Source organism: Petromyzon marinus, unplaced genomic scaffold, assembly GCF_048934315.1.
Source record: "Petromyzon marinus isolate PM22_M1 ecotype Great Lakes invasive population unplaced genomic scaffold, UKy_Petmar_22M1.pri1.0 PM_G_Scaffold_47, whole genome shotgun sequence".
Lineage (NCBI taxonomy): Eukaryota > Metazoa > Chordata > Hyperoartia > Petromyzontiformes > Petromyzontidae > Petromyzon > Petromyzon marinus.
Window position 1 is genome coordinate 1,237,587 of NW_027422999.1, and position 6,325 is coordinate 1,243,911.

At 51.6% G+C, this 6,325-nt stretch overlaps 1 protein-coding gene across 1 annotated transcript in view; it reads left to right on the plus strand.

The window, feature by feature from the left end:
- LOC142917354 (uncharacterized) overlaps nt 1-6,325 on the plus strand; it is a 661,949-nt gene that overhangs the window by 544,027 nt on the left and 111,597 nt on the right. The gene's annotated exons all lie outside the window — the stretch shown is intronic.

The following is a 6,325-nucleotide window of genomic DNA, read 5'->3' on the forward strand; positions in this document are numbered from 1 at the left end:
TGGTCCATGGGCGACGTTGGTCCATGGGCGACGTTGGTCCATGGGTGACATTATGGGTGATGTAAGTCTATGGGCCACTTCAGCCTATGTGCCATGTCTACATTAACTCTCTTGTTTCCTTAATACATGTTCGAGAAGTATAACTTGCCCTGATAAAATTCTACTTACAGTATATTATTTTTGTACCGGCTATAATACATCTGTTACTCATCTCAAACGAGGTAAAAACTATTAGGAATAAAGTTGTGCGGCAGAGTTGTCACGTTTTAAAAAAATAAGTTATTCGGTTCATAATGGCGTGGTCATTTTCAACTCTTGAGTCAGCAAGAACCATTCTTTTCACGTGACGGAGACTCGTTTCAAAAGTTAACGATCAAACGTTATTCGGGAAGATTTAAAGTTTCATAAAACATCATCGCCGTCATCATTCACGACCTATCCATTGCCGGATGAAGGCCCTCCCCCCCCAAACCATCACCACCTCGCGAGGACCTGCGAAGTCACCATCCATCTGGTACCGGCACCTCCGATTAGCACGGTGGGCGACGAACGCACTCATTTCACTTACACGCAAGGCGCTTGCCACAAGTGAACCGCGCACTACCTTGCCGATCTCTCAACACCGACCGGAGCAACTTCACTCGTCGAGGAGCGTAAACCATCACACGCAAACTCCGCTCATCCTCGCCTTTGGCGCGCCATCGAACAAAGACGGCGGTGATCATCGCATCGCGCGCTTTCAGGGGCGGCTTCTGCGGCCGTCTGGCACGCTCTTCCTTCCGATGTTAAGAAGCCACTGGAGCCGTGCAAATTTCAAATCATCAAGATCGCAAACTCAATTTTTTGAGAACCGCTTTTTGTGTTCGGTTCGTTGGCCTTAGCCCACATACTCCGATTGGCACGGGTTGGCTACGTAGGGTGCGAAAGAAGTTGAACATGCATACACACTGCCCGCAGACTGACACTACCCATCGAATCAACACTGCACCTCCGATTAGCACGGGTTGGCTACATAGGGTGCGAAAGAAGTTGAACATGCATACACACTGCCCGCAGACTGACACTACCCATCGAATCAACACTGCACCTCTGATTAGCACGGGTTGGCTACGTAGGGTGCGAAAGAAGTTGAACATGCATGCACACTGCCCGCAGACTGACACTACCCATCGAATCAACACTGCACCTTTGATTAACACGGGTTGGCTACGTAGGGTGCGAAAGAAGTTGAACATGCATACACACTGCCCGCAGACTGACACTACCCATCGAATCAACACTGCACCTCTGATTAGCACGGGTTGGCTAAGTAGGGTGCGAAAGAATTTCAACACGCGTACTGTACACAGAAGTGACGCACGTGCCACGGTTCCCACCTCGGCTGTGGTTGTCTTCTTGGGCGTGTTCGCTCAAAAGGCTAACACCGCTCCCTCCACTCCCTCGTGAGTCTCGAACATCATACGTCATCCCTCCCGGCCATAAAGTAAACTATTAAAACTATAATCTATATTTATTTTGACAGCGTAAGGCCCCACCGAGCTATATAGGTCTCTTTCAGCAGCGACGTGACCACAAGTGATCGCCCAATGGAGTGGCTTATCTTCGCGTGCACATTCAAAAGCCGCCAATTAAATATGGAGGGGGGGGAAACTGGAGGACCCGGAGAAAAATCCACGCGACCATGGGGAGAGCAACAAAATATACACAAGGCGTCAGTCAGGGTCGGGATCGAACCCACAACCTCCTACATACAAGGCGAGGTAGTTTACATCTCACCACCATCGTACTCAAATAACTCCAACAATTACAATAATAACTCTGCTGATAGCACCACTAACTGGAGTAATTCCACTCCTACCAACACTGACTGGAGCGACTTCACTCATAGCATCACTGTCTGGAGTAATTCCACTCCTACCAATACTGACTGTAGTAACTTCACTCATAGCAACACTGAGTGTAGTAACTTCACTCATAGCAACACTGAGTGTAGTAACTTCACTCATAGCAACACTGTCTGTAGTAACTTGACTCATAGCAACACTGACTGTAGTAACTTCACTCATAGCAACACTGACTGGAGTAACTTCACTCATTGCCACACTGACTGTAGTAACTTCACTCATAGCAACACTGACTGTAGTAACTTCACTTATAGCAACACTGACTGTAGTAACTTCACTCATAGCAACACTGACTGTAGTAACTTCACTCATAGCCACACTGACTGTAGTAACTTCACTCATAGCAACACTGACTGTAGTAACTTCACTCATAGCAACACTGACTGTAGTAACTTCACTCATAGCAACACTGACTGTCGTAACTTCACTCATAGCAACACTGACTGTAGTAACTTCACTCATAGCAACACTGACTGTAGTAACTTCACTCATAGCCACACTGAGTGTAGTAACTTCACTCATAGCCACACTGACTGTAGTAACTTCACTCATAGCAACACTGACTGTAGTAACTTCACTCATAGCAACACTGACTGTAGTAACTTCACTCATAGCAACATTGACTGTAGTAACGTCACTCATAGCAACACTGACTGTAGTAACTTCACTCATAGCAACACTGACTGTAGTAACTTCACTCATAGCAACACTGACTGTAGTAACTTGACTCATAGCAACACTGACTGTAGTAACTTCACTCATAGCAACACTGATTGTAGTAACTTCACTCATAGCAACACTGACTGTAGTAACTTGACTCATAGCAACACTGACTGTAGTAACTTCACTCATAGCAACACTGACTGGAGTAACTTCACTCATAGCAACACTGACTGTAGTAACTTCACTCATAGCAACACTGACTGTAGTAACTTCACTCATAGCAACACTGAGTGTAGTAACTTCACTCATACCAATACTGACTGTAGTAACTTCTCTCATAGCAACACTGAGTGTAGTAACTTCACTCATAGCAACACTGACTGTAGTAACTTGACTCATAGCCACACTGACTGTAGTAACTTCACTCATAGCAACACTGACTGTAGTAACTTCACTCATAGCAACACTGAGTGTAGTAACTTGACTCATAGCCACACTGAGTGTAGTAACTTCACTCATAGCAACACTGACTGTAGTAACTTCACTCATAGCCACACTGACTGTAGTAACTTCACTCATAGCAACACTGACTGTAGTAACTTCACTCATAGCAACACTGACTGTAGTAACTTCACTCATAGCAACACTGTCTATAGTAACTTCACTCAAAAGTAACTCCGTAGGTAACTTCACTCCATGCATCAACTCTCAGACTCCAGAGAACCAAATATTGTTACTACCCCCATCATCATCACACTACCCACAGCATCACCACTCCCACCATCACCACCTCCCCCATCACGCCACCTCCCCCATCACCACCTCCCCCATCACCATCCTCCCCCATCACCCCCCCCCCCAAACATCACTTCCATTGACACCTCCATCACCGCTCCCATCACAACACGCGTCACTTCCCGCCAACTCTACCACAGTCACCATCACCACCCAACCTGAATCACCATCACCACCCAACCTGAATCACCATCACTAGCCAACCTGAATCACCATCACCACCCAACCTGAATCACCATCCAACCTGAATCACCATCACCACTCAACCTGAATCACCATCACCACCCAACCTGAATCACCATCACCACCCAACCTGAATCACCATCACCACCCAACCTGAATAACCATCACCACCCAACCTGAATCACCATCACCACCCAACCTGAATCACCATCACCAGCCAACCTGAATCACCATCACCACCCAACCTGAATCACCATCACCACCAAACCTGAATCACCATCACCATCCAACCTGAATCACCATCACCACTCAACCTGAATCACCATCACCACCCAACCTGAATCACCATCACCACCCAACCTGAATCACCATCACCACCCAACCTGAATAACCATCACCACCCAACCTGAATCACCATCACCACCCAACCTGAATCACCATCACCACCCAACCTGAATCACCATCACCACCCAACCTGAATCACCACCCAACCTGAATCACCATCACCACCCAACCTGAATCACCATCACCACCCAACCTGAATCACCATCACCACCCAACCTGAATCACCATCACCACCCAACCTGAATCACCATCACCAACAGCAGCCGCCATTCGCCACTAAGTGGCACTTGTGCCAGGCTAGGTGCACTCCCGAAGCCACTAACATCACAACTTCCATAATCACCATCACCCCAACAACACCTCCTCATCACAACTACATCACACCCCCATCAGCAACTCCCTTCACCACCATCACCTCCCCCATCACCATCACCGCCCTCACCTTCCCCATCCTCGCCATCACCACCTCCCCCATCACCACCTCCCCCATCACCACCTCCCCCATCACCACCTCCCCCATCACCACCCTCCCCCACCACCACCTCCCCCATCACTACCCTCCCCCATCACCACCCTCCCCCATCACCACCCTCCCCCATCACCACCTCCCCCATCACCATCCTCCCCCATCACCACCACCCCCATCACCATCCTCCCCCATCACCACCTCCCCCATCACCACCTCCCCCATCACCACCTCCCCCATCACCATCCTCCCCCATCACCACCTCCCCCATCACCATCCTCCCCCATCACCACATTCCCCATCACCACCTCCCCCATCACCACCTCCCCCATCACCACATTCCCCATCACCACCTCCCCCATCACCACCTCCCCCATCACCACATTCCCCATCACCACCTCCCCCATCACCCCCATCACCACCATCACCACCTCCCCCATCACCCCCATCACCACATCCCCCATCACCATCCTCCCCCATCACCACATTCCCCATCACCACCTCCCCCATCACCACCTCCCCCATCACCACCTCCCCCATCACCACCTCCCCCATCACCACATTCCCCATCACCATCCTCCCCCATCACCACCTCCCCCATCACCACCTCCCCCATCACCACATCCCCCATCACCACCTCCCCCATCACCCCCATCACCACATCCCCCATCACCATCCTCCCCCATCACCATCCTCCTCGCCGCCTTTCTTCACCAGGGAGGGAAATCCGCGAGCTTCCTCTTGCACTGAACTCGCGCCTTGTTGCTGCTGCTGTTGTTGTTGTCCGTCTGTTTATCTCTCTTCTTCTTCTTTCATTACTTCTTCTTCTTCTTTCATTACTTCTTCGTCTCCTGCTGATTTCTACTTCTTCTGGCTGCGCGGAAGTGCGCGGAGGTCACGTGGGGGGGACGAGAGCCGCTTCACCTCTCCCGCAGGGGGGGTGTGGGGGGCGCTGCACCGCGCGGAGGGATACACGCGGCGAGCAGGTGAAGGCGATGACCCCTTCGCCCCGCCCCCCTTCGCCCCGCCCCTTCCCCCCGCCCCCCTTCGCCCCGCCCTCCTTCCCCCCGCCCCCTTTCCCCCCCATTCCCCCCGCCCCCCTTCCCCCCGCCCCCATTCGCCCCGCCCCCCTTCCCCCCCAACGTCCCAATCGATTTTGTCTCCGTGTGGGGTTCATGGCGATGCGCAAACTCTGCACATTTGGCCTACTCTTCCACTTGGTCCTGCCTCTCCTCCTCCTCCACCTCGTCACGTGTAACTACGGTGAGCAGAGTTGGTCGATAAATCGGGTACCAAGTTGCGGTGGACGTTTTGAGTGGTGGTGCAGTGGTTAGGTCACTGTGTGTAGTAGTGTGGGGAGTGGTGGTGCAGTGGTTAGGTCACTGTGTAGTAGTGTGGGGAGTGGTGGTGCAGTGGTTAGGTCACTGTGTGTAGTGGTGTGGGGAGTGGTGGTGCAGTGGTTAGGTCACTGTGTGTAGTGGTGTGGGAAGTGGTGGTGCAGTGGTTAGGTCACTGTGTAGTAGTGTGGGGAGTGGTGGTGCAGTGGTTAGGTCACTGTGTAGTAGTGTGGGGAGTGGTGGTGCAGTGGTTAGGTCACTGTGTGTAGTAGTGTGGGGAGTAGTGGTGCAGTGGTTAGGTCACTGTGTAGTAGTGTGGGGAGTGGTGGTGCAGTGGTTAGGTCACTGTGTAGTGGTGTGGGGAGTGGTGGTGCAGTGGTTAGGTCACTGTGTGTAGTAGTGTGGGGAGTGGTGGTGCAGTGGTTAGGTCATTGTGTGGGGAGTGGTGGTGCAGTGGTTAGGTCACTGTGTGTAGTAGTGTGGGGAATGGTGGTGCAGTGGTTAGGTCACTGTGTGTAGTAGTGTGGGGAGTGGTGGTGCAATGGTTAGGTCACTGTGTGTAGTAGTGTGGGGAGTGGTGGTGGTGGAACAAGGCAACACCCGCGGGGTTGACGGATCACGGCTCGACCCCC